The following is a 14747-nucleotide window of genomic DNA, read 5'->3' as shown; positions in this document are numbered from 1 at the left end:
CTATCATTTTTTGATACAAACAGTTATATATTCATGTCAATATCTTTCAAATTCTAGTCAAAATCGGCGTCTTTGGGCATTTTAGTAACGAAAACCTTAATAAACTATTAGATTTCGACGTAAGGCAACCATTCTGAGTCAAATAGTTGCCGATTTCGATAAAATCTTAGTCAGAATCTGCTTTTTCGCCTCTTATTGTACCCAAATCTACCTTAGAAATGCAGATATATACTTAAAACACCTTCTATTGGGACTAATAATTGGTTTTCGCCCTTGATTTACGGAAGATTATAGCCAAAACATGCATTTTCATAACTTAGCGAACTGAAATCTACATTAAAACTGCAGATAACTACTTAAAAATTCCCTTCCTTGAATTGATAATAGGTTTTTCTTTGTCATTTTAAACAGATTCCAGTCAAAATCGGCTTCTTCGATTCATATCGTATCTAAAACCGCATCAAAACTGCAAATATCGGTTTAAACTATCATTTTTTGATACAAACAGTTATATATTCATGTCAATATCTTTCAAATTCTAGTCAAAATCGGCGTCTTTCGGCATTTTAGTAACGAAAACCTTAATAAACTATTAGATTTCGACGTAAGGCAACCATTCTGAGTCAAATAGTTGCCGATTTCGATAAAATCTTAGTCAGAATCTGCTTTTTCGTCTCTTATTGTACCCAAATCTACCTTAGAAATGCAGATATATACTTAAAACACCTTCTTTTGGGACTAATAATTGGTTTTCGCCCTTGATTTACGGAAGATTATAGCCAAAACATCCATTTTCATAACTTAGCGAACTGAAATCTACATTAAAACTGCAGATAACTACTTAAAAATTCCCTTCCTTGAATTGATAATAGGTTTTTCTTTGTCATTTTAAACAGATTCCAGTCAAAATCGGCTTCTTCGATTCATATCGTATCTAAAACCGCATCAAAACTGCAAATATCAGTTTAAACTATCATTTTTTGATACAAACAGTTACATTTTCATGTCAATATCTTTCAAATTCTAGTCAAAATCGGCGTCTTTCGGCATTTTAGTAACGAAAACCTTAATAAACTATTAGATTTCGACGTAAGGCAACCATTCTGAGTCAAATAGTTGCCGATTTCGATAAAATCTTAGTCAGAATCTGCTTTTTCGCCTCTTATTGTACCCAAATCTACCTTAGAAATGTAGATATATACTTAAAACACCTTCTTTTGGGACAAATAATTGGTTTTCGCCCTTGATTTACGGAAGATTAGAGCCAAAACATGCATTTTCATAACTTAGCGAACAGAAATCTACATTAAAACTGCAGATAACTACTTAAAAATTCACTTCCTTGAATTGATAATAGGTTTTTCTTTGTCATTTTAAACAGATTCCATTCAAAATCGGCTTCTTCCACTCATATCGTACCTATAACCGCATCAAAACTGCAAATATCAGTTTAAACTATCATTTTTTGATACAAACAGTTATATATTCATGTCAATATCTTTCAAATTCTAGTCAAAATCGGCGTCTTTGGACATTTTAATAACGAAAACCTTAATAAACTATTAGATTTCGACGTAAGGCAAACTTTCTGAGTCAAATAGTTGCCGATTTCGATAAAATCTTAGTCAGAATCTGCTTTTTCGCCTCTTATTGTACCCAAATCTACCTTAGAAATGCAGATATATACTTAAAACACCTTCTTTTGGGACTAATAATTGGTTTTCGCCCTTGATTTACGGAAGATTATAGCCAAAACATGCATTTTCATAACTTAGCGAACTGAAATTTACATTAAAACTGCAGATAACTACTTAAAAATTCCCTTCCTTGAATTGATAATAGGTTTTTCTTTGTCATTTTAAACAGATTCCAGTCAAAATCGGCTTCTTCGATTCATATCGTATCTAAAACCGCATCAAAACTGCAAATATCAGTTTAAACTATCATTTTTTGATACAAACAGTTATATATTCATGTCAATATCTTTCAAATTCTAGTCAAAATCGGCGTCTTTCGGCATTTTAGTAACGAAAACCTTAATAAACTATTAGATTTCGACGTAAGGCAACCTTTCTGAGTCAAATAGTTGCCGATTTTTTCAAATTCTAGTCAAAATCGGCGTCTTTGGGCATTTTAGTAACGAAAACCTTAATAAACTGTTAGATTTCGACGTAAGGCAACCATTCTGAGTCAAATAGTTGCCGATTTCGATAAAATCTTAGTCAGAATCTGCTTTTTCGCCTCTTATTGTACCCAAATCTACCTTAGAAATGCAGATATATACTTAAAACACCTTCTTTTGGGACTAATAATTGGTTTTCGCCCTTGATTTACGGAAGATTATAGCCAAAACATGTATTTTCATAACTTAGCGAACTGAAATCTACATTAAAACTGCAGATAACTACTTAAAAATTCCCTTCCTTGAATTGATAATAGGTTTTTCTTTGTCATTTTAAACAGATTCCAGTCAAAATCGGCTTCTTCGATTCATATCGTATCTAAAACCGCATCAAAACTGCAAATATCGGTTTAAACTATCATTTTTTGATACAAACAGTTATATATTCATGTCAATATCTTTCAAATTCTAGTCAAAATCGGCGTCTTTCGGCATTTTAGTAACGAAAACCTTAATAAACTATTAGATTTCGACGTAAGGCAACCATTCTGAGTCAAATAGTTGCCGATTTCGATAAAATCTTAGTCAGAATCTGCTTTTTCGCCTCTTATTGTACCCAAATCTACCTTAGAAATGCAGATATATTAAAACACCTTCTTTTGGGACTAATAATTGGTTTTCGCCCTTGATTTACGGAAGATTATAGCCAAAACATGCATTTTCATAACTTAGCGAACAGAAATCTACATTAAAACTGCAGATAATTACTTAAAAATTCCCTTCCTTGAATTGATAATAGGTTTTTCTTTGTCATTTTAAACAGATTCCAGTCAAAATCGGCTTCTTCCACTCATATCGTACCTATAACCGCATCAAAACTGCAAATATCAGTTTAAACTATCATTTTTTGATACAAACAGTTATATATTCATGTCAATATCTTTCAAATTCTAGTCAAAATCGGCGTCTTTGGGCATTTTAGTAACGAAAACCTTAATAAACTATTAGATTTCGACGTAAGGCAAACTTTCTGAGTCAAATAGTTGCCGATTTCGATAAAATCTTAGTCAGAATCTGCTTTTTCGCCTCTTATTGTACCCAAATCTACCTTAGAAATGCAGATATATACTTAAAACACCTTCTTTTGGGACTAATAATTGGTTTTCGCCCTTGATTTACGGAAGATTATAGCCAAAACATGCATTTTCATAACTTAGCGAACTGAAATCTACATTAAAACTGCAGATAACTACTTAAAAATTCCCTTCCTTGAATTGATAATAGGTTTTTCTTTGTCATTTTAAACAGATTCCAGTCAAAATCGGCTTCTTCGATTCATATCGTATCTAAAACCGCATCAAAACTGCAAATATCAGTTTAAACTATCATTTTTTGATACAAACAGTTATATATTCATGTCAATATCTTTCAAATTCTAGTCAAAATCGGCGTCTTTCGGCATTTTAGTAACGAAAACCTTAATAAACTATTAGATTTCGACGTAAGGCAACCTTTCTGAGTCAAATAGTTGCCGATTTTTTCAAATTCTAGTCAAAATCGGCGTCTTTGGGCATTTTAGTAACGAAAACCTTAATAAACTGTTAGATTTCGACGTAAGGCAACCATTCTGAGTCAAATAGATGCCGATTTCGATAAAATCTTAGTCAGAATCTGCTTTTTCGCCTCTTATTGTACCCAAATCTACCTTAGAAATGCAGATATATACTTAAAACACCTTCTTTTGGGACTAATAATTGGTTTTCGCCCTTGATTTACGGAAGATTATAGCCAAAACATGCATTTTCATAACTTAGCGGACAGAAATCTACATTAAAACTGCAGATAACTACTTAAAAATTCCCTTCCTTGAATTGATAATAGGTTTTTCTTTGTCATTTTAAACAGATTCCAGTCAAAATCGGCTTCTTCCACTCATATCGTACCTATAACCGCATCAAAACTGCAAATATCAGTTTAAACTATCATTTTTTGATACAAACAGTTATATATTCATGTCAATATCTTTCAAATTCTAGTCAAAATCGGCGTCTTTGGGCATTTTAGTAACGAAAACCTTAATAAACTATTAGATTTCGACGTAAGGCAAACTTTCTGAGTCAAATAGTTGCCGATTTCGATAAAATCTTAGTCAGAATCTGCTTTTTCGCCTCTTATTGTACCCAAATCTACCTTAGAAATGCAGATATATACTTATAACACCTTCTTTTGGGACTAATAATTGGTTTTCGCCCTTGATTTACGGAAGATTATAGCCAAAACATGCATTTTCATAACTTAGCGAACTGAAATCTACATTAAAACTGCAGATAACTACTTAAAAATTCCCTTCCTTGAATTGATAATAGGTTTTTCTTTGTCATTTTAAACAGATTCCAGTCAAAATCGGCTTCTTCGATTCATATCGTTTCTAAAACCGCATCAAAACTGCAAATATCAGTTTAAACTATCATTTTTTGATACAAACAGTTATATATTCATGTCAATATCTTTCAAATTCTAGTCAAAATCGGCGTCTTTCGGCATTTTAGTAACGAAAACCTTAATAAACTATTAGATTTCGACGTAAGGCAACCTTTCTGAGTCAAATAGTTGCCGATTTCGATAAAATCCTAGTCAGAATCTGCTTTTTCGCCTCTTATTGTACCCAAATCTAACTTAGAAATGCAGATATATACTTAAAACACCTTCTTTTGGGACAAATAATTGGTTTTCGCCCTTGATTTACGGAAGATTATAGCCAAAACATGCATTTTCATAACTTAGCGAACAGAAATCTACATTAAAACTGCAGATAACTACTTAAAAATTCACTTCCTTGAATTGATAATAGGTTGTTCTTTGTCATTTTAAACAGATTCCAGTCAAAATCGGCTTCTTCGACTCATATCGTACCTAAAACCGCATCAAAACTGCAAATATCAGTTTAAACTATCATTTTTTGATACAAACAGTTATATATTCATGTCAATATCTTTCAAATTCTAGTCAAAATCGGCGTCTTTCGGCATTTTAGTAACGAAAACCTTAATAAACTATTAGATTTCGACGTAAGGCAACCTTTCTGAGTCAAATAGTTGCCGATTTTTTCAAATTCTAGTCAAAATCGGCGTCTTTGGGCATTTTAGTAACGAAAACCTTAATAAACTATTAGATTTCGACGTAAGGCAACCATTCTGAGTCAAATAGTTGCCGATTTCGATAAAATCTTAGTCAGAATCTGCTTTTTCGCCTCTTATTGTACCCAAATCTACCTTAGAAATGCAGATATATACTTAAAACACCTTCTTTTGGGACTAATAATTGGTTTTCGCCCTTGATTTACGGAAGATTATAGCCAAAACATGCATTTTCATAACTTAGCGAACTGAAATCTACATTAAAACTGCAGATAACTACTTAAAAATTCCCTTCCTTGAATTGATAATAGGTTTTTCTTTGTCATTTTAAACAGATTCCAGTCAAAATCGGCTTCTTCGATTCATATCGTATCTAAAACCGCATCAAAACTGCAAATATCGGTTTAAACTATCATTTTTTGATACAAACAGTTATATATTCATGTCAATATCTTTCAAATTCTAGTCAAAATCGGCGTCTTTCGGCATTTTAGTAACGAAAACCTTAATAAACTATTAGATTTCGACGTAAGGCAACCATTCTGAGTCAAATAGTTGCCGATTTCGATAAAATCTTAGTCAGAATCTGCTTTTTCGCCTCTTATTGTACCCAAATCTACCTTAGAAATGCAGATATATACTTAAAACACCTTCTTTTGGGACTAATAATTGGTTTTCGCCCTTGATTTACGGAAGATTATAGCCAAAACTTGCATTTTCATAACTTAGCGAACTGAAATCTACATTAAAACTGCAGATAACTACTTAAAAATTACCTTCCTTGAATTGATAATAGGTTTTTCTTTGTCATTTTAAACAGATTCCAGTCAAAATCGGCTTCTTCGATTCATATCGTATCTAAAACCGCATCAAAACTGCAAATATCGGTTTAAACTATCATTTTTTGATACAAACAGTTATATATTCATGTCAATATCTTTCAAATTCTAGTCAAAATCGGCGTCTTTCGGCATTTTAGTAACGAAAACCTTAATAAACTATTAGATTTCGACGCAAGGCAACCTTTCTGAGTCAAATAGTTGCCGATTTCGATAAAATCCTAGTCAGAATCTGCTTTTTCGCCTCTTATTGTACCCAAATCTACCTTAGAAATGCAGATATATACTTAAAACACCTTCTTTTGGGACAAATAATTGGTTTTCGCCCTTGATTTACGGAATATTATAGCCAAAACATGCATTTTCATAACTTAGCGAACAGAAATCTACATTAAAACTGCAGATAACTACTTAAAAATTCACTTCCTTGAATTGATAATAGGTTGTTCTTTGTCATTTTAAACAGATTCCAGTCAAAATCGGCTTCTTCGACTCATATCGTACCTAAAACCGCATCAAAACTGCAAATATCAGTTTAAACTATCATTTTTTGATACAAACAGTTATATATTCATGTCAATATCTTTCAAATTCTAGTCAAAATCGGCGTCTTTGGGCATTTTAGTAACGAAAACCTTAATAAACTATTAGATTTCGACGTAAGGCAACCATTCTGAGTCAAATAGTTGCCGATTTCGATAAAATCTTAGTCAGAATCTGCTTTTTCGCCTCTTATTGTACCCAAATCTACCTTAGAAATGTAGATATATACTTAAAACACCTTCTTTTGGGACAAATAATTATTTTTCGCCCTTGATTTACGGAAGATTATAGCCAAAACATGCATTTTCATAACTTAGCGAACAGAAATCTACATTAAAACTGCAGATGACTACTTAAAAATTCCCTTCCTTGAATTGATAATAGGTTTTTCTTTGTCATTTTAAACAGATTCCAGTCAAAATCGGCTTCTTCGACTCATATCGTACCTAAAACCGCATCAAAACTGCAAATATCAGTTTAAACTATCATTTTTTGATACAAGCAGTTATATATTCATGTCAATATCTTTCAAATTCTAGTCAAGATCGGCGTCTTTGGGCATTTTAGTGACGAAAACCTTAATAAACTATTAGATTTCGACGTAAGGCAACCATTCTGAGTCATATAGTTGCCGATTTCGATAAAATCTTAGTCAGAATCTGCTTTTTCGCCCCTTATTGTAACCAAATCTACCTTAGAAATGCAGATATATACTTAGAACACCTTCTTTTGGGACAAATAATTGGTTTTCGCCCTTGATTTACCGAAGATTATAGCCAAAACATGCATTTTCATAACTTAGCGAACAGAAATCTACATTAAAACTGCAGATGACTACTTAAAAATTCCCTTCCTTGAATTGATAATAGGTTTTTCTTTGTCATTTTAAACAGATTCCAGTCAAAATCGGCTTCTTCGACTCATATCGTATCTAAAACCGCATCAAAACTGCAAATATCAGTTTAAACTATCATTTTTTGATACAAACAGTTATATATTCATGTCAATATCTTTCAAATTCTAGTCAAAATCGGCGTCTTTCGGCATTTTAGTAACGAAAACCTTAATAAACTATTAGATTTCGACGTAAGGCAACCATTCTGAGTCAAATAGTTGCCGATTTCGATAAAATCTTAGTCAGAATCTGCTTTTTCGCATCTTATTGTACCCAAATCTACCTTAGAAATGTAGATATATACTTAAAACACCTTCTTTTGGGACAAATAATTGGTTTTCGCCCTTGATTTACGGAAGATTATAGCCAAAACATGCATTTTCATAACTTAGCGAACAGAAATCTACATTAAAACTGCAGATAACTACTTAAAAATTCACTTCCTTGGTTTTTCTTTGTCATTTTAAACAGATTCCAGTCAAAATCGGCTTCTTCGACTCATATCGTACCTAAAACCGCATCAAAACTGCAAATATCAGTTTAAACTATCATTTTCTGATACAAACAGTTATTTATTCATGTCAATATCTTTCAAATTCTAGTCATAATCGGCGTCTTTGGGCATTTTAGTAACGAAAACCTTAATAAACTATTAGATTTCGACGTAAGGCAACCATTCTGAGTCAAATAGTTGCCGATTTCGATAAAATCTTAGTCAGAATCTGCTTTTTCGCCTCTTATTGTACCCAAATCTACCTTAGAAATGTAGATATATACTTAAAACACCTTCTTTTGGGACAAATAATTGGTTTTCGCATTTGATTTACGGAAGATTATAGCCAAAACATGCATTTTCATAACTTAGCGAACAGAAATCTACATTAAAACTGCAGATAACTACTTAAAAATTCACTTCCTTGAATTGATAATAGGTTTTTCTTTGTCATTTTAAACAGATTCCAGTCAAAATCGGCTTCTTCCACTCATATCGTACCTATAACCGCATCAAAACTGCAAATATCAGTTTAAACTATCATTTTTTGATACAAACAGTTATATATTCATGTCAATATCTTTCAAATTCTAGTCAAAATCGGCGTCTTTGGGCATTTTAGTAACGAAAACCTTAATAAACTATTAGATTTCGACGTAAGGCAACCATTCTGAGTCAAATAGTTGCCGATTTCGATAAAATCTTAGTCAGAATCTGCTTTTTCGCGTCTTATTGTACCCAAATCTACCTTAGAAATGTAGATATATACTTAAAACACCTTCTTTTGGGACAAATAATTATTTTTCGCCCTTGATTTACGGAAGATTATAGCCAAAACATGCATTTTCATAACTTAGCGAACAGAAATCTACATTAAAACTGCAGATGACTACTTAAAAATTCCCTTCCTTGAATTGATAATAGGTTTTTCTTTGTCATTTTAAACAGATTCCAGTCAAAATCGGCTTCTTCGACTCATATCGTACCTAAAACCGCATCAAAACTGCAAATATCAGTTTAAACTATCATTTTTTGATACAAGCAGTTATATATTCATGTCAATATCTTTCAAATTCTAGTCAAGATCGGCGTCTTTGGGCATTTTAGTGACGAAAACCTTAATAAACTATTAGATTTCGACGTAAGGCAACCATTCTGAGTCATATAGTTGCCGATTTCGATAAAATCTTAGTCAGAATCTGCTTTTTCGCCCCTTATTGTAACCAAATCTACCTTAGAAATGCAGATATATACTTAGAACACCTTCTTTTGGGACAAATAATTGGTTTTCGCCCTTGATTTACCGAAGATTATAGCCAAAACATGCATTTTCATAACTTAGCGAACAGAAATCTACATTAAAACTGCAGATGACTACTTAAAAATTCCCTTCCTTGAATTGATAATAGGTTTTTCTTTGTCATTTTAAACAGATTCCAGTCAAAATCGGCTTCTTCGACTCATATCGTATCTAAAACCGCATCAAAACTGCAAATATCAGTTTAAACTATCATTTTTTGATACAAACAGTTATATATTCATGTCAATATCTTTCAAATTCTAGTCAAAATCGGCGTCTTTCGGCATTTTAGTAACGAAAACCTTAATAAACTATTAGATTTCGACGTAAGGCAACCATTCTGAGTCAAATAGTTGCCGATTTCGATAAAATCTTAGTCAGAATCTGCTTTTTCGCATCTTATTGTACCCAAATCTACCTTAGAAATGTAGATATATACTTAAAACACCTTCTTTTGGGACAAATAATTGGTTTTCGCCCTTGATTTACGGAAGATTATAGCCAAAACATGCATTTTCATAACTTAGCGAACAGAAATCTACATTAAAACTGCAGATAACTACTTAAAAATTCACTTCCTTGGTTTTTCTTTGTCATTTTAAACAGATTCCAGTCAAAATCGGCTTCTTCGACTCATATCGTACCTAAAACCGCATCAAAACTGCAAATATCAGTTTAAACTATCATTTTCTGATACAAACAGTTATTTATTCATGTCAATATCTTTCAAATTCTAGTCATAATCGGCGTCTTTGGGCATTTTAGTAACGAAAACCTTAATAAACTATTAGATTTCGACGTAAGGCAACCATTCTGAGTCAAATAGTTGCCGATTTCGATAAAATCTTAGTCAGAATCTGCTTTTTCGCCTCTTATTGTACCCAAATCTACCTTAGAAATGTAGATATATACTTAAAACACCTTCTTTTGGGACAAATAATTGGTTTTCGCATTTGATTTACGGAAGATTATAGCCAAAACATGCATTTTCATAACTTAGCGAACAGAAATCTACATTAAAACTGCAGATAACTACTTAAAAATTCACTTCCTTGAATTGATAATAGGTTTTTCTTTGTCATTTTAAACAGATTCCAGTCAAAATCGGCTTCTTCCACTCATATCGTACCTATAACCGCATCAAAACTGCAAATATCAGTTTAAACTATCATTTTTTGATACAAACAGTTATATATTCATGTCAATATCTTTCAAATTCTAGTCAAAATCGGCGTCTTTGGGCATTTTAGTAACGAAAACCTTAATAAACTATTAGATTTCGACGTAAGGCAAACTTTCTGAGTCAAATAGTTGCCGATTTCGATAAAATCTTAGTCAGAATCTGCTTTTTCGCCTCTTATTGTACCCAAATCTACCTTAGAAATGTAGATATATACTTAAAACACCTTCTTTTGGGACAAATTATTGGTTTTCGCCCTTGATTTACGGAAGATTATAGCCAAAACATGCATTTTCATAACTTAGCGAACAGAAATCTACATTAAAACTGCAGATAACTACTTAAAAATTCACTTCCTTGAATTGATAATAGGTTTTTCTTTGTCATTTTAAACAGATTCCAGTCAAAATCGGCTTCTTCGACTCATATCGTACCTAAAACCGCATCAAAACTGCAAATATCAGTTTAAACTATCATTTTCTGATACAAACAGTTATATATTCATGTCAATATCTTTCAAATTCTAGTCATAATCGGCGTCTTTGGGCATTTTAGTAACGAAAACCTTAATAAACTATTAGATTTCGACGTAAGGCAACCATTCTGAGTCAAATAGTTGCCGATTTCGATAAAATCTTAGTCAGAATCTGCTTTTTCGCCTCTTATTGTACCCAAATCTACCTTAGAAATGTAGATATATACTTAAAACACCTTCTTTTGGGACAAATAATTGGTTTTCGCCCTTGATTTACGGAAGATTATAGCCAAAACATGCATTTTCATAACTTAGCGAACAGAAATCTACATTAAAACTGCAGATAACTACTTAAAAATTCACTTCCTTGAATTGATAATAGGTTTTTCTTTGTCATTTTAAACAGATTCCAGTCAAAATCGGCTTCTTCCACTCATATCGTACCTATAACCGCATCAAAACTGCAAATATCAGTTTAAACTATCATTTTTTGATACAAACAGTTATATATTCATGTCAATATCTTTCAAATTCTAGTCAAAATCGGCGTCTTTGGGCATTTTAGTAACGAAAACCTTAATAAACTATTAGATTTCGACGTAAGGCAAACTTTCTGAGTCAAATAGTTGCCGATTTCGATAAAATCTTAGTCAGAATCTGCTTTTTCGCCTCTTATTGTACCCAAATCTACCTTAGAAATGCAGATATATACTTAAAACACCTTCTTTTGGGACTAATAATTGGTTTTCGCCCTTGATTTACGGAAGATTATAGCCAAAACATGCATTTTCATAACTTAGCGAACTGAAATCTACATTAAAACTGCAGATAACTACTTAAAAATTCACTTCCTTGAATTGATAATAGGTTTTTCTTTGTCATTTTAAACAGATTCCAGTCAAAATCGGCTTCTTCCACTCATATCGTACCTATAACCGCATCAAAACTGCAAATATCAGTTTAAACTATCATTTTTTGATACAAACAGTTATATATTCATGTCAATATCTTTCAAATTCTAGTCAAAATCGGCGTCTTTGGACATTTTAGTAACGAAAACCTTAATAAACTATTAGATTTCGACGTAAGGCAAACTTTCTGAGTCAAATAGTTGCCGATTTCGATAAAATCTTAGTCAGAATCTGCTTTTTCGCCTCTTATTGTACCCAAATCTACCTTAGAAATGCAGATATATACTTAAAACACCTTCTTTTGGGACTAATAATTGGTTTTCGCCCTTGATTTACGGAAGATTATAGCCAAAACATGCATTTTCATAACTTAGCGAACTGAAATCTACATTAAAACTGCAGATAACTACTTAAAAATTCCCTTCCTTGAATTGATAATAGGTTTTTCTTTGTCATTTTAAACAGATTCCAGTCAAAATCGGCTTCTTCGATTCATATCGTATCTAAAACCGCATCAAAACTGCAAATATCAGTTTAAACTATCATTTTTTGATACAAACAGTTATATATTCATGTCAATATCTTTCAAATTCTAGTCAAAATCGGCGTCTTTCGGCATTTTAGTAACGAAAACCTTAATAAACTATTAGATTTCGACGTAAGGCAACCTTTCTGAGTCAAATAGTTGCCGATTTTTTCAAATTCTAGTCAAAATCGGCGTCTTTGGGCATTTTAGTAACGAAAACCTTAATAAACTGTTAGATTTCGACGTAAGGCAACCATTCTGAGTCAAATAGTTGCCGATTTCGATAAAATCTTAGTCAGAATCTGCTTTTTCGCCTCTTATTGTACCCAAATCTACCTTAGAAATGCAGATATATACTTAAAACACCTTCTTTTGGGACTAATAATTGGTTTTCGCCCTTGATTTACGGAAGATTATAGCCAAAACATGCATTTTCATAACTTAGCGAACAGAAATCTACATTAAAACTGCAGATAACTACTTAAAAATTCCCTTCCTTGAATTGATAATAGGTTTTTCCTTGTCATTTTAAACAGATTCCAGTCAAAATCGGCTTCTTCCACTCATATCGTACCTATAACCGCATCAAAACTGCAAATATCAGTTTAAACTATCATTTTTTGATACAAACAGTTATATATTCATGTCAATATCTTTCAAGTTCTAGTCAAAATCGGCGTCTTTCGGCATTTTAGTAACGAAAACCTTAATAAACTATTAGATTTCGACGTAAGGCAACCATTCTGAGTCAAATAGTTGCCGATTTCGATAAAATCTTAGTCAGAATCTGCTTTTTCGCCTCTTATTGTACCCAAATCTACCTTAGAAATGCAGATATATATTTAAAACACCTTCTTTTGGGACTAATAATTGGTTTTCGCCCTTGATTTACGGAAGATTATAGCCAAAACATGCATTTTCATAACTTAGCGAACAGAAATCTACATTAAAACTGCAGATAACTACTTAAAAATTCCCTTCCTTGAATTGATAATAGGTTTTTCTTTGTCATTTTAAACAGATTCCAGTCAAAATCGGCTTCTTCCACTCATATCGTACCTATAACCGCATCAAAACTGCAAATATCAGTTTAAACTATCATTTTTTGATACAAACAGTTATATATTCATGTCAATATCTTTCAAATTCTAGTCAAAATCGGCGTCTTTGGGCATTTTAGTAACGAAAACCTTAATAAACTATTAGATTTCGACGTAAGGCAAACTTTCTGAGTCAAATAGTTGCGAATTTCGATAAAATCCTAGTCAGAATCTGCTTTTTCGCCTCTTATTGTACCCAAATCTAACTTAGAAATGCAGATATATACTTAAAACACCTTCTTTTGGGACAAATAATTGGTTTTCGCCCTTGATTTACGGAAGATTATAGCCAAAACATGCATTTTCATAACTTAGCGAACAGAAATCTACATTAAAACTGCAGATAACTACTTAAAAATTCACTTCCTTGAATTGATAATAGGTTGTTCTTTGTCATTTTAAACAGATTCCAGTCAAAATCGGCTTCTTCGACTCATATCGTACCTAAAACCGCATCAAAACTGCAAATATCAGTTTAAACTATCATTTTTTGATACAAACAGTTATATATTCATGTCAATATCTTTCAAATTCTAGTCAAAATCGGCGTCTTTCGGCATTTTAGTAACGAAAACCTTAATAAACTATTAGATTTCGACGTAAGGCAACCTTTCTGAGTCAAATAGTTGCCGATTTTTTCAAATTCTAGTCAAAATCGGCGTCTTTGGGCATTTTAGTAACGAAAACCTTAATAAACTATTAGATTTCGACGTAAGGCAACCATTCTGAGTCAAATAGTTGCCGATTTCGATAAAATCTTAGTCAGAATCTGCTTTTTCGCCTCTTATTGTACCCAAATCTACCTTAGAAATGCAGATATATACTTAAAACACCTTCTTTTGGGACTAATAATTGGTTTCCGCCCTTGATTTACGGAAGATTATAGCCAAAACATGCATTTTCATAACTTAGCGAACTGAAATCTACATTAAAACTGCAGATAACTACTTAAAAATTCCCTTCCTTGAATTGATAATAGGTTTTTCTTTGTCATTTTAAACAGATTCCAGTCAAAATCGGCTTCTTCGATTCATATCGTATCTAAAACCGCATCAAAACTGCAAATATCGGTTTAAACTATCATTTTTTGATACAAACAGTTATATATTCATGTCAATATCTTTCAAATTCTAGTCAAAATCGGCGTCTTTCGGCATTTTAGTAACGAAAACCTTAATAAACTATTAGATTTCGAAGTAAGGCAACCATTCTGAGTCAAATAGTTG

The sequence above is a fragment of the Cylas formicarius genome, unplaced genomic scaffold (genome assembly GCF_029955315.1).
Source record: "Cylas formicarius isolate icCylForm1 unplaced genomic scaffold, icCylForm1.1 PGA_scaffold_3__17_contigs__length_32017465, whole genome shotgun sequence".
NCBI classification, from domain to species: Eukaryota; Metazoa; Arthropoda; class Insecta; order Coleoptera; family Brentidae; genus Cylas; species Cylas formicarius.
The sequence above is the reverse complement of the archived record's forward strand: the minus strand, read 5'-3'. Positions refer to the sequence as shown.